The sequence below is a fragment of the Oratosquilla oratoria genome, chromosome 25 (genome assembly GCF_046742065.1).
Source record: "Oratosquilla oratoria isolate Oo_2021 chromosome 25, ASM4674206v1, whole genome shotgun sequence".
In the NCBI taxonomy this organism is placed as follows: Eukaryota; Metazoa; Arthropoda; class Malacostraca; order Stomatopoda; family Squillidae; genus Oratosquilla; species Oratosquilla oratoria.
Window position 1 is genome coordinate 52,941,067 of NC_134801.1, and position 26,931 is coordinate 52,967,997.

Here is a 26,931-nt window from a genome sequence, read left to right on the forward strand (position 1 = left end):
TATTACTACTGTTACTATTACTATTATTACTACTACTGTTACTATTACTATTTTCACCATTACTGCTATTACTATTATTACTATTTCTATCAATACTACTATTACTAATATTACTAGTATTACTATTACTACTATTATTACTATTATTACTACTATTGCTACTATCATTATTACTATTACAGCTCCTACTATTACTGCTACTACTACTATTACTACAATTACTACAACTAATATTACTACTATTACTACTTACTACTACTTTTACTATTATTACTACTATTACTACTAATACTATTACAACTATTACTATTACTACTATTACTCTTACTACTATATTTATTACTAATATTACTATTACTATTATTACTATGACTGTTATTACTATTAATATGATCACTATTACTATCTTTATCTATTACTATACTATTACTATTACTATCTTTTACTATACTATTACTATTACTATTAATACTGTTACTATTATTACTATTACTATTATTACTATTACTATTATTACTATTACTATTATTACTATTACTAATACTACTATAACTTATATTACTACTATTAGTACTTTTACTACTACTATTACTACTACTATTACTACTACTATTACTACTATTACTATTATTACTATTATCACTATTATTTCTATCACTACTATTACTAATATTACTAGTATTACTATTACTATTATTACTACTATTACTACTACTATTAAAATTATTACTATTACTACTATTACTATTACTATTACTACTATTACTATTACTATTATTACTACTATTACTATTACTATTATTACTATTATTACTATTACTATTACTATTATTACTATTACTATTATTACTATTACTACTATTACTAATTTAACTATTACAACTATTACTAATATTCTTACTACCACTAATATTACTATTACTACTTCTATTACTACTTTTAATATTAATACTTTTATTACTATTACTACTATTACTACTACTATTACTCTTACTACTACTACTGTTACTATTACTATTATTATTACTATTACTCTACTACTGTTACTATTATTACTATTACGACTACTAATACTACTACTATTACTACTACTATTACTTACTACTACTACTATTATTACTACTACTATTACTACTACTATTACTACTACTGTTACTACTAATACTACTACTATACTACTATTGTTACTATTACTATTATTACTATTATTACTATTTATATTATTATTTCTATTATTTCTATTATTACTATTTCTATTATTATTACTGTTACTACTATTACTATTATTACTATTACTATTACTATTACTATTACTACTATTACTATTACTACTACTACTATTACTGTTTCTACTATTACTATTATTACTATTACTACTATAACTATTACTATTACTACTATTACTATTAAAACTACCATTACTATTACTAATACTATTACTATTATTATTACTATTATTACTATTACTATTATTACTATTACTATTATTACTATTATTACTATTATTACTATTACTATTATTACTATTATTACTATTACTATTATTACTATTACTATTATTACTATTATTACTATTACTATTACTATTACTACTATTACTATTACTACTATTACTACTAGTACTATTACTACTATTATTACTATTACTATTATTACTATTACTACTATTACTACTATTACTACTACTATTACTACTACTATTACTATTACTATTATTACTACTATTATTACTATTACTATTATTACTATTACTATTATTACTATTACTATTATTACTATTACTATTATTACTATTATTACTATTACTATTATTACTATTATTACTATTACTATTATTACTATTATTACTATTACTATTATTACTATTACTATTATTACTATTACTATTACTATTACTACTATTACTCTTACTACTATTACTCTTACTACTATTACTCTTACTACTATTACTCTTACTACTATTACTCTTACTACTATTACTACTATTACTCTTACTACTATTATTCTTACTACTATTATTACTATTACTACTATTATTACTATTATTACTATTATTACTACTGTTATTATTATTACTATTATTACTATTATTACTATTATTATTACTACTATTACTACTACTACTACTACTATTACTACTACAATTACTATTATTACTAATACCAGTACTACTATTATTACTAATATTACTATTACTGTTATTACTATTATTACTATTACTATTACTATTATTACTATTACTATTATTACTATTACTACTATCACTATTACTATTATTACTATTACTATTACTACTATTACTATTACTATTACTACTACTACTATTACTATCACTACTAATACTTCTACTTTTACTAATATTACTATTACTATTACTACTATTGCTATTACTATTACTATTATTACTACTACTATTATTACTATTACTACTACTATTACCACTACTATTACTATTACTACTATTACTATGATTACTATTACTACTATGACTATTACTACTATGACTATTATTACTACTTTTACTATTATTACTATCACTATGATTACTATTACTATTAGTACTATTACTATTATTACTATTACTATTATTACTATTACTATTACTACTATCACTATTACTACTATTACTATTACTATTATTACTATTACTACTATTACTACTATTACTATTACTATTACTATTATTACTATTATTATTATTATTACTATTACTATTATTACTATTATTATTACTACTACTATTACTACTACTATTACTACTACTATTACTACTACTATTACTACTACCATTATTACTACTTCATTATTACTACTACCATTATTACTACTACCATTATTACTATCATTATTACTACTATTATTACTTATATTATTACTACTATAACTTATTAAATTACTATTATTACTATTACTATTACTACTAATACTTTTCCTACTGTTACTAATACTATTACTATTATTACTATTTACTACAACTATTACTATTACTATTATTATTACTTATTATTACTAATACTATTACTATTTCTGTTACTATTACTACTTTACTATTAAAATTACTATTATTATTATTATTGCTATTATCATTACTATTAGTAGTAGTATTAATTACATAATTACTATTACTATTACTATTATTATTACTATTATTATTACTATTATTACTATTATTACTATTATTATTACTATTATTACTATTACTATTACTACTATTACTATTACTACTATTACTATTACTACTATTACTACTATTACTATTACCACTACTATTACTATTACCACTATTATTACTATTACTATTATTACTATTACTACTATTACTATTACTATTATTACTATTACTACTATTACTACTTCTATTACTACTATTACCATTACTATTACTACTTTTACTATTACTATTACTACTATTACCATTCTACTATTACTACTATTACTATTATCTACCATTACTACTATTACTATTTACTATTACTATTTTTACTATTACTACCATTACTATTACTACTACTATTACTACTAAAATTACTATAACTACTGTTACTAACTACTATTACTAGTGTTTTTACTATTACTACTATTACTACTATTACTATACTACTATTACTATTACTATTATCATTACCACTACTACTATCACTACTACTACTATTACCACTACTATTACCACTTACTATTACTAATAGTACTACTATTACAACTATTACTACTATTACTACTAATATTACCACTATTACTACTATTATTACTATTACTACTATTACTAATACTACTACTACTATTACTACTACTTTTACTACTACTATTACTACTCTTATTACTTCTACAATTACTACTATTACTATTACAAATACTTTTATTACTACTATTACTACTACCACTACTACTATTACCACTACTATTACCACCACTACTACTATCACCACTACTACTACTATTACCACTACTACTATTACCACAACTACTATTACCACTATTACTACTACTATTATTACCACTATTACTACCACTACTATTACTACTATTATTACTATTACTATTACTAATACTATTACTACTATTACTACCACTACTATTACCACTACTACTATCACCACTATTACCACTACTACTATTACCACTACTATCACCACTACTATTACCACTATTACTATTACTACTATTACTACTACTATTACCACTACAATTATTACCACTACAATTATTACCACTACTATTATTACTATTACCACTATTATTACTATTACCACTATTATTACTATTACCACTATTATTACTATTACCACTATTACCACTATTATTACTATTACCACTATTACTACTTACCACTATTACTACTATTACTACTACTATTACTACTGCTGCTACTATTAATGCTACTACTATTACTACTACTGTTACTACAATTAATACTACTATTATTATTACTACTGTTTCCATTATTATTACTACTATTATTACTATCAATACTACTATTACCCCTACTAGTATTAATACAACTATTACTATCATTACTATTACCACTACTATTACTACTACTATTCTATTACTGCTATTATTACTATCACTATTACTACCACTATTATTACCACTACTATTATTATTATTATTATTACTATTATTACTATTACTATTATTACTATTATTATTGCTATTATTATTGCTATTGCTATTACTATTACTATTGCTATTACTATTGCTATTACTATTGCTATTGCTATTGCTATTGCTATTATTATTTGCTATTAATGCTATTATTGCTATTATTGCTATTACTACTACTATTAATTGCTATTACTACTACTATTATTGCTAATACTACTACTATTATTGCTATTACTACTACTATTATTGCTATTTCTACTACTATTATAACAATTATTACTGCTGCTATTATTACTATTACTACTACCACGATTATTACTATTACTGCTATTATTACTATTACTACTATTGTAATTACTATTACTATTACTACTATAATTACTACTATTACTATTACTATTATTATTACTGTTATTACTATTATTACTACTATTATTACCACTATTATTACTATCATTACTACTACTATTATTAGCACTATTATTACCAATATTACTACTACTACTATTACTACTATTAAAACTGTTATTACTAATATTACTATTGCTATTATTATTGCTATTATTATTGCTATTGTTATTGCTATTGCTATTACTATTGCTATTATTATTGCTATTATTATGCTATTACTGCTACTACTATTACTATTACCATTACTACTATTAATACTATTACTACTACGACTATTAATACTACTACTGCTACAAGTATTACTACTATTATTACTACTAATAATACTATACCTACTACTATTACTACTACTATTACTACTATTACCACTACTATTACTACTACTATTATTACTATTACTACTACTACTATTACTACTACTACTACTACTATTACTACTATTACTACTACTACTATTACTACTACTACTATTACCACTACTACTATTACCACTACTACTATTACCACTACTACTATTACCACTACTACTATTACCACTACTACTATTACCACAACTACTATTACCACTACTATTACCACTATTACTATTACTACTATTACTACTACTATTACTACTATTACCACTAATATTACCACTACTATTACTATTACCACTATTACCACTACCACTATCACCACTACTACTATTACTACTACTATTATCACTATTATTACCACTACTATTATTACCACTACTATTATTACCACTACTATTATTACCACTACTATTATTACCACTACTATTATTACCACTACTATTATTACCACTACTATTATTACCACTACTATTATTACCACTACTATTATTACCACTACTATTACTCCTACTACTATTACTACTACTACTATTACTACTACTATTACTACTACTACTATTACTACTACTATTACTACTACTACTATTACTACTATTACTACTACTACTATTACTACTACTATTACTACTACTATTACTACTACTATTACTACTACTACTATTACTACTACTACTATTACTACTACTACTATTACTACTACTACTACTATTACTACTACTATTACTACTGTTATTATTACTACTATTATTATCACTACTATTAATGCTACTACTACTATTAACACTACTATTACTATTACTGCTACTACTATAACTGCTACTATTACTACTATTATTACTATTACTACTATTACTAGAATTACTATTACTACTACTAGTACTACTACTATAACTACTACTATTATTATTACTATTATTACTATTATTACTATTATTGCTATTATTGCTATTATTATCGCTATTGCTATTACTATTGCTATTACTATTGCTATTACTATTACTATTGCTATTATTATTGCTATTATTATTGCTATTGTTATCGCTATTATTGCTATTATTGCTATTACTACTACTGATTGCTATTACTACTACTATTATGCTATTACTACTGCTATTATTGCTATTACTACTACTATAGTATTACTACTACTATTATTACTACTATGAATACTATTGTTACTACTAATATTACTATTACTACTATTATTACTATTCCCACTATCATTACTATTACTACTATTATTACTAGTACTACTATTACTACTATTACTACTATTATTACTACTATTATTACTACTTACTACTTATTACTATTATTATTACTATTATTGTTACTATTATCATTATTATTATTTACTATTATTACCACTATTATTACAACTACTGTTACTACTATTACCACTACTATTACACTACTATTATTATTACTATTACTATTATTACTATTACTATTGCTATTATTATTGCTATTATTATTGCTATTGTTATTATTGCTAGTAATTATTATTGCTATTATTATTGCTATTATTATTGCTATTATTATTGCTATTACCACTATTATTGCTATTACTACTATTATTGTTATTACTACTACCATTACTATTACTATTATCATTGCTATACTATTACTATTACTACTATTACTATTACTACTATTATTACTTCTATTACTAATACTATTACTACTATTACTACTACTATTACAAATAACATTACTACTATTACTACTATTATTACTACTATTACTGTTTATTATTACTACTACTACTATTACTACTACTATTATTACTACTACTATTATTACTACTACTATTATTACTACTATTATCACTACTATTATCACTACTATTATTACTACTATTATCACTACTATTATTACTACTATTACTACTACTATTATTATTGTTATTGTTACTATATGATTGTTATTGTGGATGGGAAGTGATGCATCCGTACGCTTTCTTTTATCCTTCTAATAATAAGACACTAGTTTATTAAGGGGTGGGGGCTGCAAAGGTCGGAAAAGTTTGGGAAATGCCGCATTTAGAGAGACCTAATCACGCTGAGCATCTCGGTAACGGGACGTCAGCGGGGATCAAGTGGTGCTCGCCAGTCGTGACGAGCAGGGAAGTGCCGACGATTGTTTGCCGGGGCTGTTTGGGTTGTGCGGCAGATTCTTCACACGCTGGCAGCAGGGTCTGTGTGTCTGTGTGTGTGTGTGTGAGCGGAGCGTCCCTCCTTGATGGTCTGTCTGTTAATTTACTGAAGTCGATTTATCGATTCTGTAGCAGGTTTGCGAAGGCAGACTTTTTTTCTTCTCCTCCTACTCCTCCGCCTCCTCCTCCTCCTCCTCCTCCTCCTCCTCCTCCTCCTCCTGCTTCTCCCTCGCCGTCGCCTCCTCCTCCTGATTCTCCCTCGCCGTCGCCTCCTCCTCCTGCTTCTCCCTCGCCGTCGCCTCCTCCTCCTGCTTCTCCCTCGCCGTCGCCTCCTCCTCCTGCTTCTCCCTCGCCGTCGCCTCCTCCTCCTGCTTCTCCCTCGCCGTCGCCTCCTCCTCCTGCTTCTCCTCCTGCTTCTCCCGCTTCTCCCCCTTCTCCCTCGCCGTCGCCTCCTCCTCCTTCTGTTCCTGCTCCTCCTGTTGCTCTTACTCCTCCTCCTCCTGTTGCTCTTACTCCTCCTCCTCCTCCTCCTGTTTCTTTCCCTCCTCCTCCTCCTCCTCCTCCTCCTCCTCCTCCTCCTCTTCCTCCTCCTCCTCTTCCTTCCTCCTCTTCCTTCCTCCTCCTCTTCCTTCCTCCTCCTCCTCCTCTTCCTTCCTCCTCTTCCTTCCTCTTCCTTTCCTCCTCCTCTTCCTTTCCTCCTCCTCTTCCTTTCCTCCTCCTCTTCCTTTCCTCCTCCTCTTCCTTTCCTCCTCCTCTTCCTTTCCTCCTCCTCTTCCTTTCCTCCTCCTCTTCCTTCCTCCTCCTCTTCCTTCCTCCTCCTCTTCCTTCCTCCTCCTCTTCCTTCCTCCTCCTCTTCCTTCCTCCTCCTCTTCCTTCCTCCTCCTCTTCCTTCCTCCTCCTCTTCCTTCCTCCTCCTCCTCTTCCTTCCTCCTCCTCCTCTTCCTTCCTCCTCCTCTTCCTTCCTCCTCCTCCTCTTCCTTCCTCCTCCTCCTCTTCCTTCCTCCTCCTCTTCCTTCCTCCTCCTCTTCCTTCCTCCTCCTCCTCTTCCTTCCTCCTCCTCCTCTTCCTTCCTCCTCCTCCTCTTCCTTCCTCCTCCTCTTCCTTCCTCCTCCTCTTCCTTCCTCCTCCTCCTCTTCCTTCCTCCTCCTCCTCTTCCTTCCTCCTCCTCTTCCTTCCTCCTCCTCCTCTTCCTTCCTCCTCCTCCTCTTCCTTCCTCCTCCTCCTCTTCCTTCCTCCTCCTCCTCTTCCTTCCTCCTCCTCTTCCTTCCTCCTCCTCCTCTTCCTTCCTCCTCCTCCTCTTCCTTCCTTGCTCCTCCTCTTCCTTCCTCCTCCTCCTCTTCCTTCCTTGCTCCTCCTCTTCCTTCCTCCTCCTCCTCTTCCTTCCTCCTCTTCCTTCCTTCTCCTCGTTATCGTGTTTATCGCCACTCTTTGCCGTGGTGTGTATGCGAGCCTAATTAATTGCGCTCGACCACCTTACCTTCCGGAGTGGCTGATGATGATGACATCTCTTCGTTTGCTTTCCTCGACTCGGGGACCGGGTGAGGTCCCCTCATCACCAAATCCGGCTGCGGCCCTCCGATGGGCCATTCCTGTGGTCACGACTCAAGCTGATTAGAACCTTGTGGTTCCACACACACAGGCTATGAAGGATTGGTGGGTGGACGGGGAATGATGTGGGGGACGGGGTTGTGGGGGGGGGTGAGCTGGCGAGAAAGTAGGGCTCCTCCTCGTTGGATTGAAAGAATGAAGAAATGACGGATTAGAGTTTCGCCCGAGAACGACCTAGAAGCCTCCACTTACTTCTTTTTGTCGCCCAAGCTGCGCGTGTCGGTCGTTCTCGATCTCGTTCTCGATCTCGATCTCGTTCTCGTCTTCGTTCTCGTTCTCGTCTTCGTTCTCGTCTTCGTTCTCGTCTTCGTTCTCGTCTTCGATCTCGTTCTCGTCCTTGTTCTCGTTCTCGTCCTTGTTCTCGTTCTCGTTCTCGTCCTTACTCTTGTTTTCGTTCGCGCTGTATGGCCTACCGGCTCCGGCGCTTGGCCTTCGAGCCAAAAATTTCATAAATCAATCTTGTTTTCGTTCTCGTCCTCGTCCTCGACTCGAGGTGGAGCTTTCTTCCGAGGATCAAGGTACTGCTGGAAGGCCTCCCTCAGTGTGTAGTTGACCTTGCCAGTGAGAGGGTCAGGGACTTCTCCCACAGAGAGAGAGAGAGAGAGAGAGAGAGAGACAGACAGGATGAAAATTCACAGATTACTTTCCTTCCTGCATACATCAAAGAGTATAAGAATGAATAGGCTGATGAATAGAGAAATGAATAAACGTGAAGGGAAAGGCAATAAAAGCTTTCCTCTTTCGTTAAAGAAGGAAAACAAGACGCATGCGCGCCAGTGAAGGATAACAAAATGAGACCAGTATCTTTTTTATCAAATGGTTTATAATTAACGTCCTTAACAAAAAAAAGAAAAAGAAAAAAAAAAAAAGAGGAGGCCTTTGTCGACTGAGGAACGACTAACATTGATCCAGTGACATCAAGTTCCCTGGACCTGAATGAAAACGCGCGGCGGCAGACGACAGATGTCACTTAAAACGATGGGAAGTGGGATCTGCCGCTGATGTTTCAAGTCATTCCCCTCCAGAGAGAGAGTGAATGAGAGAGGGAGGGGGACGGAGAAGGAGAGAAAGAAAGGGAGATAGGGGGGGTGAGAGAGAAACAGAAAGGAAAAGAGAGAGACAGAGGGAGAAATAGAGAGAGGGAGAGGGAAACAAAGAGATAGGGAAAAGGGGAAGAAAGGGAGGGTGAGAAAGAGAGGAGTGGGAGAAAGAGAGAAGGAGAGGGAAAGAAAGAGACGGAGAGGGAAAGAAACAGAGAGGGAGAGAGAGAAAGAGAGAGGGGGAGGGAGACAGAGAGAGAGAGAGAGAGATGCGGAGTCTGAGGGAGGGAAGATGGCGTGCATGTGTGTCTTGTGCGTACATGTGCGTGCACGTGTGCGTGCGTGACAGACAGCCCGTATTACCTGCGTGCAACTGCCTGATTGTACTCCTCCTCCACCATCCGATGTTTTTTTTCTTCTTCTTTACGTTCCGAGAAAAAAAAATCTGATATCTCGACCGAGATGTCGGAACCGCCCCACATATATCTCTCTTTCTCTTTCTGTCTCTCTTTCTGTCTCTCTTTCTGTCTCTTTCTCTATCTGTCTGTCTATCTACCTATTTCTTTTTCTCTGTTTATCTCTATCTATCTCTATTTTTACCTCTATCGCTTTCTCTCACACTCTCACTCTCTCACTCTCTCTCTCTCTCTCTCACACACACACACACACACACACACACACACACACACACACACACACACACACACACACACACACACACACACACACACACACACACACACACACACACACACACGTACACACACACACACACACGTACACACACACACGTACACACACACGTACACACACATACATACACATACACACACGTACACATACACATACGTACACACACGTACACATACACATACGTACACACACGTACACATACACATACGTACACACACGTACACATACACATACGTACACACACGTACACATGTACGTCCACACTCATAGAGGATCATCCAGTTTCGTGCCGACAGTGTGTGTACTGTCTGTTTCCCATGGCGATCTGGGTCGATCCATCATCTTCCAGATCTAATTTGTGTAGAGGTCACGTGACTGGACGCCGCTGACGTGATCCCTTGGCTCACATCGGAGAAGATTTCGCGTTTTTTTGTTTTTGTTTTTTTTCCCGAGTCGGTAGTGTTCTTTGGATGTCACATGATTGCAGTGGCTTCTGGAATCTTATATGCTTCTTTATTCATTTATTAATTTCAATGAGGGAATTCTTCCTAGACGCATTGCACAGTTACGCGCCTGTTTGGTTACCTGAATGCTTTAACGAGCTGCTCAGTCAGTCAGTCAGTCAGTCAGTGGACTTGAACTGCGGGATGAGCGATATTTGGGTCGGATTGCAAAACACTAGCAGGCTCTCTTGTCTACTCTTCATTCTCTCTCCCTCCCTCCCTCTCTCCCTTTCTCTCTCTCTCTCTCTCTCTCTCTCTCTCTCTCTCTCTCTCTCTCTCCCATATATATATATATATATATATATATATATATATATATATATATATATATATATATGAAATATGAATTAATTTAATGTCCATCTCATTTCCCCCCACTCACTGTCCTTATCTATCTCTGTCCTTCTCTCTCTCACTGTCCTTATCTATCTTTGTCCTTCTCTCTTTCCCTCTCCCTCTTTCCCTCTCTCTCTTTCCCTCTCCCTCTTTCCCTCTCCCTCTTTCCCTGTCCCTCTTTCCCTGTCCCTCTTTCCCTGTCCCTCTTCCCCTGTCCCTCTTCCCCTGTCCCTCTTCCCCTGTCCCTCTTCCCCTGTCCCTCTTCCCCTGTCCCTTTTCCTCTCCCTCACAGTCCCTTCCCCTCTCCCTCTTCCTCGCCTTCCCCTCTCCCTCGCCTTCCCCTCTCCCTCTTCCTCGCCTTCCCCTCTCCCTCTTCCTCGCCTTCCCCTCTCCCTCTTCCTCGCCTTCCCCTCTCCCTCTTCCTCGCCTTCCCCTCTCCCTCTTCCTCGCCTTCCCCTCTCCCTCTTCCTCGCCTTCCCCCTCTCCCTCTTCCTCGCCTTCCCCCTCTCCCTCGCCTTCCCCCTCTCCCTCTTCCTCGCCTTCCCCTCTCCCTCTTCCTCGCCTTCCCCTCTCCCTCGCCTTCCCCTCTCCCTCGCCTTCCCCTCTCCCTCTTCCTCGCCTTCCCCTCTCTCCTCTCTTTCTCCCTCTCCTCCCTTTTCTTCTCATTCGTCCTCTTTCTTTTTCTCCTTTTCTTTCTCTTTCTTTCTCCCTTTGTTTCTCTTTATCTTTCTCTTTCTCCTTTTCTTTCTCCTTTTCTTTCTCTTTCTTCTTTGCTTTCTCTTTCTGCTTTTCTTTCTCTTTTCTCTCTCTTTTCTCTCTTTTTTCTTTTTCTCTTTTCTCTCTTTTTTCTTTTCTCTTTTCTCTTTTCTCTTTCTCTACCTTTTCCTCTTCCTCTCGCTCTCTTTCTCCTTCTCCTTCTCCATCTCCATCTCTCTCGCTCTCCCCCTCGCCTCCCTTTCCCACTCCCATCCCTCTCTCCCTCCCCTTCCCCCTCTTTCTCTTTCTCTTTCTCTGTCCCTCTCTCTTCTTTCCCCCTCTCATTTTCTGTTGAAGCAACACAGGGCGTCTTGACGAGTATAAGTAATTTTTTTTTTTCTCCCAAGTGTGGTGCAAGCCTCACATCTTGGAGCAAACAACTCCCTTTAATTTCTCTCCATTTTTGAGATGACCAATGCCATACGGTTCTATTCATTGAAGGGAATCCAGTGCTGACGACGACAGCTACCCCGGCCAAAAAAAAAAAAAAAAAAAAATGTGATCAAACAAAGATCATCGTCTGATCCATTCGCTTTGGGACACTGAATTCCCTGGTCTGGATAAAGATCCCTTGGCCCCAAACAGAGCCATTTATCATGTCAGTCTTGATGAATGCTCAGTGAATAGGCTGATTGCTGTCAATCTTAAAGTTTAATAAGGAAATGGGCAAGAACTGTTTTAATAACAGAGAGGTTAACGAATGGAATAGACTTGTTAGTAACCATGCAGTGAGTGCTGATGTCATTGGCTCTCTTAAAGGAAGATGAGATAGCCTTATGGATAGGGATGAAGGGTCATAAGGGACTTGGAATTGCTTAGTGTAGGGTCTCTGAAAGTCTCTTCCATTCTTACGCTTTTTTATGTAGTTCTTGTTTAGCGAAAACGAGTTTCGTTCCGCTGAATAAAATCGCCCAACGGCAGACTGAACAGAAGCTAAAGTAAAACTCTGCGAAATGTGGGCCACGGGAAGCTTAGTGGGGCGGGGTGGGGGGGGGGCACCGACTGCCTGGAGTAACAATAGGGTTCTATTATTCCTATTTTCCCCGGGATTCTGTCTTGGTCGGCCGAGCGCAGCATAGCAGCATGCAAGACGCAGCATGGAAGACGCGACACGGTCCCACGCGGCGAATGGCTGAACTGCTGTCATATAGCAATCAACTGCTCATATGTCACATATGTATATGATACACACACACGCACACACACACGCACACACACACGCACACACACACACACACACACACACACACACACACACACACACACACACACACACACACACACACACACACACACACACACACACACAAACATATGCGGTACAGTTTTGGTCTCCGTCCTACAGAATGGACATAAATTCACTAGAATCAGTACAGAGAAGAATGACCAAAATGATACAAGGACTCGGAAATTTGCCTTACGAAGAGAGGCTTAGGCACCTACACTTACACTCTCTGGAAAGACGCAGAGTGCGGGGTGATCTAATAGAAGTGTTCAAGTGGATCAAAGGCTATAACAAGGGTGATGCAAACAAGGTCATCATAATAAAACAACAGGGCAGGACTCGCAGTAATGGGTATAAACTGGACAAATTTAGATTTAAGAAGGAAATAGGCAAGAATTGGTTTACAAATAGGGTGGTCGATGAATGGAATAAACTTAGTAACCACGTAGTAAGCGCTGATACTATCAGTTGTTTTAAAAAACGATTAGACAACTTTATGGATGGGGATGACAGGTGGTGATGGATACGGAGCTGCCTAGTGTAGGCCTTATGGTCTTTTGCAGTCTCCTTTATTTCTTATGTTCTTATGTTCTTATATGTAGGTTCGGTTAAAATGATTATCAGCCTCGTACTTTGCAGCTCGAAGCAAAACAGCCCCATCATTCAAAAAGAAGGAATTAGTAATCTAGACAATCGCTGGAGGATCATCATTTAGCCATGAACGATCATCGTTGAGCGATAATCGCACCGAGCAAAACGTACCTTTAGCTCCCTGTGGGTGAAGGGTTATCCTTGTCCCCAGACTACCGCTCGGGTCGGAGGCAATGCAGGAAGGCACAACACCTCCGCAGCGGGGCCAGGCGGCCTAAGCTAGTTTACCCTCGTCACTTCCTTACTTGGCAACCCCCCCCCCCACTCATCCACTTGAGAATGAACAGATCAGACGACGAGAAGAAATTCCTTTCGGGCAGCATTAATTGCTCATCCATTGACAACCACAATTCACTCACGTGTAGTTCCTCTCCTCTCCCTTCCCTGCTCGACAGACTTTCCCCCTTGAACCCAAGGCTCCTTTCACCCAGTCCATCTACCGCATTAGTGGTATTCCCCCTTAAGATTCCTCCACCCACCTCCACCTTCCACATTCTCTTTTCTTTTAAGTCTTTCTTTTCTCATTTTCCGCATGACTAAACAATCTTAATATTCTTAAATAACCCTTATCTGCCACCTCTTTTTCTATCATCGGCCTCTACATTTCCCACTGTATTCATCCTTGTCATCCCCCCCCACCACCACCACCACCACCACCACCACTTACAACACGTTTAGACTCTTCCTTTCTGCGCCATGCATGGTCGTGGGCAAAATCGCCTCTTTGCGCTCAACTCCATAAGGATTTCTCGTGACACTTTTCATTTCCCCTTGACATTGACTTGCTTAGCCGTGCTCAAGAATTCACCTCCGCCCTCCATTCCCTGTCACATACGACCCAAAATAACCGAAGCTTTCTACTTCTTGCAGCCTCTCGCATTTTCAACTCTCGACTCATTGCAAGTCTTGTAATGAGCCTCGTACCTTACTTTTGCCCACTTTTTCTTTCATCTTTCTTCTCTCACATACTACGCCAAAATCCACCAGTAGTCCTGCAATCTAATTTAGCTGTGCAATCTACCATTCTATCGTCACTACCTATATCTAAATTATTTAACACGCTAATATTACTAATGCTTTTCCTCTCACCTAACACAAAGTCTATTTCGTCCTTTGTTGTTCCATTTTCATTTCTCCCTCTAAGAACATTTACGACCTACACGTCTTTGGAAGAAAGTGTTTATTACTCACGTGTTAGAGTTCTTTGCAAAATGAATTATCATCTGATTTTCGTCGTTTCTTTCACCTTTCTAAAACTTCCCAACGCATAATTCACCTGCCAGGTTCTTACCCACGTTAGCATTGAAGTCACCGACAACCAACGTGTATTTAATTTTTTTCTTGTCCAATTTACCATAATTACGTCACCACAGAAGAACTCAATTTCCCTGTGAAGTTGCTGCATGAAACTGGATCATTTTTACGGTCTATATTTTACTTGATCTAATCACAGTCTAAGCTACACTAACTGATATACTGATAAATTTCACTGCATAGCCAGCAATCTCTATTAATCAATCCTATCTCAGAGACTGATATCTTCTTTTTTCCTCTATAGTAGAATGAGTGGTGACTGTCTTGAAGATGCACGCACTTTTCCTCCTCCTCCCTTCCGATCTCACTTAGTCCCACGATATCCCCGCTGACGTTCTTCAGTTTTTCCAACAAACTCCAGTTTGTGGTCTTTTGCGAGAATTCTCACGTTGTGCGTGTAGATTCTCGTTTTCTTTAGATTGTTTAATGTCGAGGAATTGGTTCTGCGTGGTGTATACGTATGTATGTATGTATGTATATATGTAACCCTATCACTGACGAGGAGATGTCGCTTGAGGAAGTATGCAAACCATAGCAAGTGTAAGGCTCGAATAAGAATGTATGTACGAGTAAAGCGACGATTTGCATGAAGTATACAAGGGAGTAAACGTTTAAATCTTAAAAGCAAGAAAATGTGCAAGGTTTGCAAGCCAAAACAGCGTATAAAACGTATAGAGAAAATGTGCACAGTTTATAAAGCAAAAACGTATGCAGAGCTTATATTAGAATTTGCATAAAGCTTACTGTATAAACTGAGAGATTACTTCAGGCTTATAAACTGAGAAAAATGTGTAAAACTCGCAACAAAAAAAAAACGAGAAACCGTGTAAGCCCTATATTGAACCTCGTGCAAGAAAACGAGTAAAGTTTATGAAAGAAAAAATGTAGGTATCATAGATCGAGAAAGTGTGCTGAGCTTTGCAAAGGGGGGAAAGTTATGTAAACTGAGCTATGACGCGCAGACTTGGTTCGATGACTTAATGGCCCCCACTTGATGGCTCGAAATGACACCCTGGATGACGCTCGGACCATATGCAAGTCAGAGGTCAACTACTTGAGGGTTGGCGGGGGTGGGGTACGTTGGTTTCTCTTCTTTGTACAGAAACAGTTTAACCTCCTTTAGGCCTCAGGTTTCCTCGAGCTGAAAAAGGTCGCCTTGCTTTAGCCAAAGCAAAATCCTTGGAGATGTTGAAAACTAAGTAAATGGTCTTAGATATACAAAAAGGAAAACTTTTTCAGATGGATTAAAGATTCTTGATAATGGATGGATCCGTGAAGTCGTTAGGCCTTTTTCCCACAGTCGGCCGCAGCCAAGCGCCTCCTGGTGGAAGTTCCTCAGGATTGGATTCATTGGACGTAAGTGGTTGAGAAAAGGAAACTCGCGCGGGCCTTCCAACAATGGCGCCGCGAGCTTCTTCAGTGGTAGCGATTGGCTCGGTGTGTGCGCAGGTGCCACTCGGGGAGCACACCTGTCTTGTCACATAAAAACCACCCACCCCGACCCCATCCCGAAGTCACCCACGGCCGCTGACTTCGCCACCACCGAAGAACCGGCCGGGAGGGCGTCAGCCAGAGGGTTCTCGAAACCCCGTCGGATCCAGCGACGTAAAACAAGACCCACGTCTTTCACGCTAAGAGGAACAGCGACGAAGTTGAGCCAAGGTCCAACGCGCTAAACCCGAGTTATTTCCTTCTGCGTCATCCGGGGGGATTAGAGAGTGTGAGGTGGAGGTTAAGGGGGGGGCGGTTAAGAGAGATTAGGGGGCTGGATAGTGGGGGCGATATGCAAAGTGATCCCTTATGTTTAGGATATACTCTAGATATTGGGAAATCCACTTTTCCTTTGACTGTGTACTACACTAGTAGACCTAAAACAACTTCCTGTTGATCCACATCCCTTCCTCCTCCTCCTCGTCCTCCTCCTCCATCAACTGCTCGATGATTAATTATCAACGTTCTCCGGCGTACCTAAGACCGAAAGTTGCTCCGATATCTGTTTGTTCTTGGAAACTTATCCTCGATATCATTCTACTTTTGCAAGACACGTAGTAACTGTTTATCTGGATTATTTACCGAAACGAAATTAATATAAACCTGAAAATTGGAGTTGGCCATATTCATGCACGCTCCAAATTCTAAGTCTTTCACAGCATTTTACGATGTTATGTTTGTTTATTGTATTTGTCGCCCGGCAATTCTTTTCGGCCAAAGAATTTTGACATTTCTATTTAGTTTCAACTTCTCAATTTGTGAATTTTCGTCTCGCCAAAAAAAAAAAAAAAAAAAAAGTAACTAACCAAACCTGACATAACTTACCTATCCAAACCTAACCTAACCTAAAATATGTAACCTACCTAACCTAACCAGCCTATACTAAAAGCCTTAACCTACCTCACCTAAGTAACCTAACCTACCTAACTTAACCTAACCTACATAACCTAAATACATGTTTCATGAAAATAGTGGGCGAGATGAAACTTCACAAACTCCTTAACTTCTATTTCCCCTCCCAGCTGTAGGCCTTCGTTAACTCCTCCAGAACTCCACTTCTTCTGAGCAATAGTTTATCTTGGGATAGAAGCGCTGATGAATTATTGGTGACGAAGCACAAGTAGAAAATAAGAGCCTGGGTGCAATGTTATCAACGATTGGAATAGGCTTTGTAACCGTGTAGTGAGCGCTGAAACTATCGGTTGTTTTAAGAAAAAGTTAAACAACTTTATGGATGGCAGGTGGTCTTGGACATGGAACTGCCTAGTGTAGGCCTTATGGTCTCTTGCAGCCTCCTTCATTCTTATGTTCTTATGTTCAAGGCTTCCTGAAAGAAACGGGAACGGGAGAGAGAGAGAGATGAACTTGTTGCAGAGCTGCCCGTGTGTAGCACAGTTTGAAAGTCTCAAGATTCGATTCAACAACAGCACACACACACACACATACACACACACACACACACACACACACACACACACACACACACACACACACACACACACACACAAACATAAGCACACACAAACATAAGCACACACAAATGCACAAACACGAACACACATAAGCACAAACACACACGAACATAAATAATTGTATATATGCTTTACATAGATGCATGCATGCACACAGAGGTAGGTCTGCTACTAAACACCTGAGCTATTCCAGCGCCCAGCAATCACTTGCTGTAGTGGTCAGACAACCATGTGTCACCTTGCGACGGGAGGAGGAGGAGGAGGAAGAGTGGGAGGATGGTGTTTGTTTATTATTATTTGTTTGATTCTCATTTATTATTAGTTATATATCAATTTATCATTATTTACTATTTACCTGTTTGTTTATTATTTAACTATACCTATGCATTTATTTATGTATTTTATGCATTATTATAGTTTTATGTATTCATTTATTTATCTATTATTATGATTTTTTCGCATCTGACCTAGAACAAGGAAGAAAAGGTAGTAGGAAAGGGAAGAGAGGAGAGGGAAGGGTGAAAGAGAAGGAGAAAGAGGAAGAGGGGGATGGAAAACGAGAAAGAAGAGGTGGAAGGAAAGGGAAGAGAAGACAAAGGGGAAGAGGAGAGAGAAGAAGGATGAAAGAGGAGGAAGAGGAAGGAAGAGTGGTAGGAGAAAAGAGAAGAAGGGAAGGGAGAAAGTGGAGCCGGAAGATACAAAAACGAGACGAGAAACGATGGGCAACAAACAGGAAGTGCACGAAAGAAGGGAGAAAGGACGGCATGGAGCGAAAGGAAGCAAGGGAGGGAGGGAGGGAGGAGTGAAGGGAGAGAAGGAGGAGGACGGAGGGGTGGGGGAGATGGAACGGAGAATGAAGAGCAGATGTAGGACTCCTTTCCAAAGGGCGAAAGAAAAGAGGAGAGCAACTAGAACGGGAGGAACAACGAAGAGGAAGCAAGCAAGCCAAGGAGAGGGGGGGGGGGGTCCGTCTTGTTGACGTTAAAGGGTCTGTTGGCGACACAGTCTTTGCTGTCGTCGTGCAAGGTGGCCGCGGAGCTGCTCTGGGCGGTCACGCTTGCTCGGGTTACCTCCCCCACCCCGCCCCGCCCCGCCCACCGAGGAAACTGTTGTTTCTCTAAGGACCTTAGTGTGTTTCTAATCTCGTGTATGATGTTACGCGTCAAGGCAATGGGAGCCCTGGCACGCGGGGTCTATTATTACGTGGAAGTCGTGTGCATTAGCGACCCCCATGAAGATGCACTTTGTAACCCTTCCTGTACTGACTGACTCACGCTCCCGATTTTCCCTAATCTCTTTATATTACCCCAGACACTTTTATATCGTTTCCGTGGCACCACATTGGTCCAGTTTATGGTTTCCCTGTTCTAACCTATCGCCAGGCTCTTCGGTTCGTTCGTCCGCGTGGCAATCCGGGGGTGAGGAAGCCAAGGTTAGGTGATGGGTCTTCTCACTCGCTGTGAAGGAAGCTGAAGGTGGGCTCTTGCGTTGGGGTTGGGTTTGTGGCCAGTGGTTGGTGTTGGGTTGGGGTTAGGGTTAGGGATTTGGAATTGGATTGGGTTGGGGTTAGGGGTTGGGGCTGGGTGGTGTTGGAGTTGGGTTGGGTTGGCGTTAGGGATTTGGAATTGGATTGGGTTGGGGTTTAGGGGTTGGGGCTGGGTGGTGTTGGAGTTGGGTTAGGTTGAGTTGGGTTGGGGTTAGGGATTTGGAATGGGATTGGGTTGGGGCTGGGTGGGGTTGGAGTTGGGTTGGGGATAGGGATTGGGTTGGGGATCGGGATAGTTGGGGTTGGGTTGGGTTGAGATTGGGGTTGGCGTTGGGGATTGGTTTGGGTTTAAGGTTGGGGGTTGGCTGAAGTTGTCAGTCCTTAAGGTACGTTTTGCCCGGTGCAATTATTTATTCGCCTCCTACCACCACAGCCAAGGGTGGGTGACGCGCATCCTACCACCTCATGGTATCCTCATATTTGGGTAAAGGCGCTGCTAAGCTCATTTAAAATGATGATCAGCCTCGTACTTTGCAGCTGGGAGCCAAAGAGCAGCCCCATCATTTCAAAACAAAGAATGATGAGTGCTTTAGACAGTCGTTTGAAGATCAGGCATGAACGATCATCGTTGGGCGATAATGGCACCGAGCAAAACGTACCTTTAGCCGGAACAAATTCTGTCAAATGCCATTACCGACAGTCGACCCCCGTTCCAAGGTATTTTTCGTTGCCGTTTCATTAATCCAATTTGGTTTTAAAAAAAATCTGTTTGATCATTCGGAAATCACTGACTATAGAAATAGGTAAAATACTCGACAACGACATGTGCACTGACGTCGTTCTAATACGCCGCGAGTCAATTTATTGTCCCCGTTCAAGAGGTACGTCATCGTCTTCAAGAGGTGTTCGAACACTGGACGGAGGAGGAGGAGGAGCCCCCAAAGGCGGTCCAGCGAGGGATTGGATTCACAGGCGATCCAAATCCCTTAGAATTGGTTTTGATCCTCTACCGGTCATATTTTTTTTCTAATCGAATGATGATAATAATGATAGTAATGAATAAATAAATGTTAGATGAATGAATAAAAAATGAGTGAATGAATAAAGAAATTAATAGTAAATGAATATATAGATAGATTAATAAATAGATAAGCAAGCATGAATTGATAAATGAGTAAGCAAATACATTAGAATAGAATAGAATAAGAAGTGAAACGAAGTAAAATCGATGAAGATAGGTTGAAGTCCCCGCAATAGGGCCGTTCCGGAAATGAATAATCGAGAACAGAAATTCTAAGTCAAGTGTTGGTGCCAAGGAGGAGGAGGAGGAGGAGGGGCCGCCGCCGCCGCCGCCGCCGCCGCCATCGTCGTTGTCTTTTCCGTCACTATTGATGTTTTACGGTTTGCCCGAGGAAACGACGCGCTCCTTGGAAGACCAATTCCTCTGTAGAGGGGGACCTGGAGTCGGTTCGGCGGTCTTCCACAACAAGAAGCGGAACGATCGTCTCGGGTAATTTGATTTGTTTCCCTATGGGTCCCGGGGTCGACTTTCTCCCTCCCTCCCTTCCCCTCGAGGAGGCGGAGGAAGCGTCTACGGGCTGACTGACAGACTGACAGACGTCGTGGATGGACTCGATTTACACGCTCTGGTGGCGATCGGGGACGAAGTCTCCTGTAGGGGGGGGGGACGGATAGAGGAAGTGCCTGGGGAAGGACGGAGGGTGACGAGGGGGCGGATAGGGAGGGAGGGAGGGTTAGGTAGGGGAAGAAGAGGAAGGTAGGGAGTAAAGGAGGGGAGAGGTTGCTGTTAAGGACTGTGGTTTATTATCAGCGCTCCTGTCCTTTTAATGGACAATCTCGTGTTGCTATAGTGCGAAAAGAAGTACGATCAAGTAAGGTACACTCCCACGCACGAACGCACACAAACACAAGGATGGTAGAGTTTTCGCCCGCCACTACGGCGGTCCGGGTTAGAATCCCTCCTAGGGCTGAAATAATTTCAGTATCGCTGCGCTGCGGGTCGTTACTCTAACTCTCGTGGGCGTGGAGTTGGATGTGTGTGCGTATGTAAGGTCACAGCATTACCCATAGATCGGTCATATATAAGCTCTAAGCTCTCTTCCGGAAGGGAAATAGCTGTCGATCATGAGTCCAATACGTGATCCAAGACCATGGTGAATCACACACATACACATACACACATACACTCTGTCTCTCTGTCTATCTATCTCTTCGGATTATAGGAATAGAGGTGCTAATGCGAAACAGCTAGTCTTTACCTTCGACGGTTAGAAGTTGCTATGGAAGCTTCTCGTCTTTCGAGAACAAAAGGGGTCACGGTGGTCGAGCTGCAATAGAAGGAAGTCCGACTTAGAGGGTGAGAAGCCCCGGGACAGTGAGACGGGATTAGTACGCGAGTATTAAAGTACAAGCGGTCAGGCACACATAATACACGCACGCACACACACACACACACACACACACACACACACACACACACACACACACACACACACACACACACACACACACACACACACACACACGTACGTACGTACGTACGTGGTAGAAACCAGCAGCCAGCTAGTCTTCAGGAGGCGAGTGCGCGCGAGTACCTGACTTTTCGCCGTGATGCTCCCCCCCCCCCTTTCCCCTCTCCCTCCCTGCCAAGAAGGCGCCGTGCCGCTCGTGGGAAGAAACTCATCCAGAAGAAGAGCAATCCAAGGGGCCAAATCACACGCTGCAGCAGCAACACTTCCCGTTGATACTCCTCCTCCTCCCCCTCCTTCTCCTCCTCCTACTCTTCCTCCATCAACTGCTCGATGATTATATATCAACGTTCTCCACCGTGCCCAAGATCGAAAGGTGCTCCGATGTCTGTCTGTCTGTCTTGATTTCCTTTCATTTTTGCGCGCCACCACTTGAAGAAGTGAAAGTGCCCTCTTCGAGCACAATTGTGCTGCAGGCCGTAGGCCTCTGTGTTTGTGTGTGGGCGTGCCTACATATGTCTGTGCCTATGCGCGCGTGTATGTGTATGTTTGTGTAATATAGATAGCATCAATTGTGAATGACATATACAGCATATAATTTTATGGCTCTTGGTGTATCGGCGATATATAAAAATATATGCACACACACACACACACACACACACACACACACACACACACACACACACACACACACACACACACACACACACACACACACACACACACACACACACGCACGCACGCACGTGTGTGTGCGGAGTTCGTGCGGACGTATGGTTCCAGCCCGAATTGTTCTATTGTATTTGGAAATTTGCTGCTTCGAAAACCTCTTGGGACCCGTCATGCTGCCGACTGTACTTCGTCTCCGTGGCACTCACTCCCTCCTGATTAAAAAAAAGGGCTTATAGCAGCACATCTCAATGTACGACTTCGGTTCGAGTGTTATTTCTCCCCTTTTGGAGTCTGGCGACTTCATTCGCCTCCGCGGCACCCTGTCGCCTGGCAAAGGGCGAATAACAAGTGGAGGGAAAGTCCCTGCTGCCTAAGTGGGGTCGTGGGAGCCTCTGCTGAGATGGGTCGCGGGTTTGATTCTGACCCTCGGACATTGTTGGCCTTGGGTCATGGCGCTCGCTCTCTGATGAACGTCCTGCGGGACACACCCAAAAGAGGCATTTCATGAGATTTTTTAAGAGAGATAGAGAGAGAGAGAAAGAGATAGAGACAGAGAGGGTTATGTGGTGGACTTCTGGAGTGTACGTGCGCCACCACCTTTCGTTTCATAAACATTCAATCAATTTTTATTCATTTATTTTTTATTATCATTATTATTTTTCTAATACTAACTCTTCTCAGTGAGGTGTTTTTTTAATAGATTAATAACTGTATCAGGTCGTTGTAAAAAAAAAAAAAATTAAAATTATTATTTGGGGAAAATTCATCGTGGAGTATGCAAGACAATCATGAACAAAGAAGTGCAACCGAAAAGAAAGTCGAGAACCACTGTTGCATCGATGGCATCCGAGGAGTCAGCCGCTTTGGACTCCTTCGAAAAGAGTCTAACCCTGATGAGGTGAGGTGTGGTGATACTACCCCCCCCCCAAAAAAAAAAAAAAAAAAATATATATATATATATATATATATATATGTGTGTGTGTGTGTGTGTGTGTGTTGTATATAGTTCATATCGGCCATATTAATCAAGGTCCTCCGTAGATAGTGACAGTCTCATCTGTTTACATTAAATCGTTTGGTTCCCCCCCCCCCCGACCCTGGCGATTTCTATTAATCGAGTTGGCCGCACTACCACCCCCCACCCCATCCCCGCCTCCCTGCCGACGTAGAACTCGTTTTGTCCTCTTGAACAAGGAGAGACGAGATGAAATCGACACACCGGGTTTAATCACTGGACCGTCGTCGATTGCTCTCAGCGTTCCCTAATTTGGTGAATCAGTGAGCCGGGGAGTGATGGACTCCGCGCCGCGGCGCCGCCGCCGTTCCCACCAAGTCTCCGCAAGATTGTTAACAAGCGCTTCCGGTTCTCGGAGAGATGGGCCCGCGGAAGAAGGGCTCAGCCGTGCTAAACAGAGAGAGAGGAAAAAAAATCCTAGAAAGTATAACGAATATAAAACCACAAATTTCTAGACGGGTGAAAATGCGCTCACTCACTCATCAGCTTGGAAGACCAGATTAGTGGTAATCGACTGCATTGTGTTCCGTCATCTGCAATTTATTAGTTTTTCTGTCTTTGGGGATAGCAGCGCTCCGAAGAGGACAGGCCATGGAGGTGCTAGAGGAAAGGTTTTAGGAGAAGAGGAGACAAGAGAAAAAGGACTTGACAGCGGTCTGGTCCGCAGGTGACCAGAGAGGCCACGGTGACACAATTCTACCAGAAATGTCAAGAGAGGCTGGGAAGTGGGAGTGGGATCCTGGCGGTGGGAATGAGGCTCTGGGTAGCACCAGGAGGTCGTCTGTTTGTGGGTTCATCGTGGGGTTCACTTCTTTTTATGTGCAGAACTTCTTGGAGCTATATAATAGTCTTCTTCTTATGTCGGGAAGGGAGTCAACAGTCCTGACGACAGGCGTCTTGCTCTGGGTGGCATCAGAAGGCTTCCGTTAGAGGCCCCTGGAGTATTGGCTCGATCAAACGTGGTTTAGTTAATACCTTATGTTGCACTGATGTTGTTATGGGCTGTAGTTTACCTACTTGATTGGTGATGACCTCCCTTTGGCTCAGGTCAGCGCTTCATGGGGGGTAATCGAGGTCAGAGTACACCATACAATTTCATTATAGGTCAATGACAAACTACTGATTTAAAATGAATTTTGCTTTTTGGTCCAGAATCTACCCTCTAGCTGAGTAATATCTCCAGGTATTAGTGTCACTTAGAATGAAAATCCAAAGTGTAGTCGGCGTTGTTAAGGAGTACAGTGGGTAAGGTTACAACGGCTCGTTCTACGGATTTTGTTTTAGTTGTTCGGTGTCTGTGTGAGGGGGAGGGGGAGGGGGAGGGGAAGTTGGGACCGAAGGAGGAGGAGGAGGCTCCAAGACTGGCGTGGCTGTGGCGCCAGTCTCCGTCGTGGTCAGCTAACTCACTTCCTCCATCACCGCCGTCGTCGCCACCGCTACCACCAACACCAGCACCAACACTAACCCCACCATCACCAACACACGTACACCTACACCTACACCTAAACATACACCTATGTATACGCCTACACCTATACATATACCTATACTTGCATCTACAACTACACCTACAACTATAGTTACACCTACATCTGCAATTACACCTACTTCCAGGCTAAATCTAGGGACCAAAGACGGGGTCTTTTCGGGGTTATCACACTGGGCTATTTTTCCTCCAACCTCCGATTCATCGGCAGGACCAACACCTCCAGGACTTTTTCCACCGTACAATCACTCTCTGGCAAATTAAGACACATAGAATGTCATTTGATATGTAGAGGGACTTTTTTTTTTTCTCCAGCATATCGGATTCCTTCCCGAAAACTGCGGGTGGCGGCTGCAAACCTGCTCCAACAGCCGGGGTAAAGAGAGCCCAGTGAGATAACGCCTTTAACCCATTCAACTCCAATGACAAGATGTCTTGTCATTTGGTCAAATAAAACAAAAAATCATAAAACACCAAAATGTTTGATCAAACACCAGAAAAATATGACGTCAATCCTCGCTTCGCTCGCAGCGAAGCGAGGATTGACGTCATATTTTTCTGGTGTTTGATCAAACATTTTGGTGTTTTATGATTTTTTGTTTTATTTGACCAAATGACAAGACATCTTGTCATTGGAGTTGAATGGGTTAAGTGGCGGACCTACGAGACGCACGTTAATGCAACTAACAGCCGGAGAATGTTCTCTTCCTCATAGAAGCGGTCCCACACTAATACAACACAAACTATAGTCTAACATTTCTTCTCAAGGAGGTCTATGAGATTAATTCGAAGACCGTTGCCAGCCGCTGTGGGGATACGGGTATCCAGTTAGGAAAAATAGAGACAGGTATTATCATTTAGAGTAGATCTATGTCCTGATAACTACTTTGGGTCATTATTTCTGGTCTAGTTAATGCATTGAATGGACCAGAACTCGCCCGTGGACGGCGTCGAGATCTCCCTTCCCCCCCCCCTCCCCCGGGACGCCTTCTTCTCCTACAGGTCTTCTTCCACGGGCCTCCCTCCCGCCTCCAGCAGAGGGCGAAGACGAAGACGAAGACGTCACCCGACAGCTGTCGCCTTCGCCTCAGCTCTAGCAGCGACCACGGACCCTCTCCCCCCCCCCTTCTCCCACTCGTTGTCACTTACCGCTAAGGCAGGCCA

General features: G+C 40.5%; 1 protein-coding gene across 2 annotated transcripts in view; it reads left to right on the top strand.

Annotated features, from left to right (window-relative positions):
• The window catches only part of LOC143038961 (uncharacterized), a 216,601-nt gene that overhangs the window by 64,122 nt on the left and 125,548 nt on the right, over nucleotides 1–26,931 (top strand). The window contains exon 1 of one of the 2 annotated variants that reach the window (XM_076208794.1): nucleotides 17,277–17,315. The exons of the other annotated variant lie outside the window; for it this stretch is intronic. The gene's annotated coding sequence lies outside the window, so the exon portion shown is untranslated. Of the gene's footprint in view, nucleotides 1–17,276; nucleotides 17,316–26,931 lie in introns of those variants that run through there. 2 annotated transcript variants of the gene reach the window in all.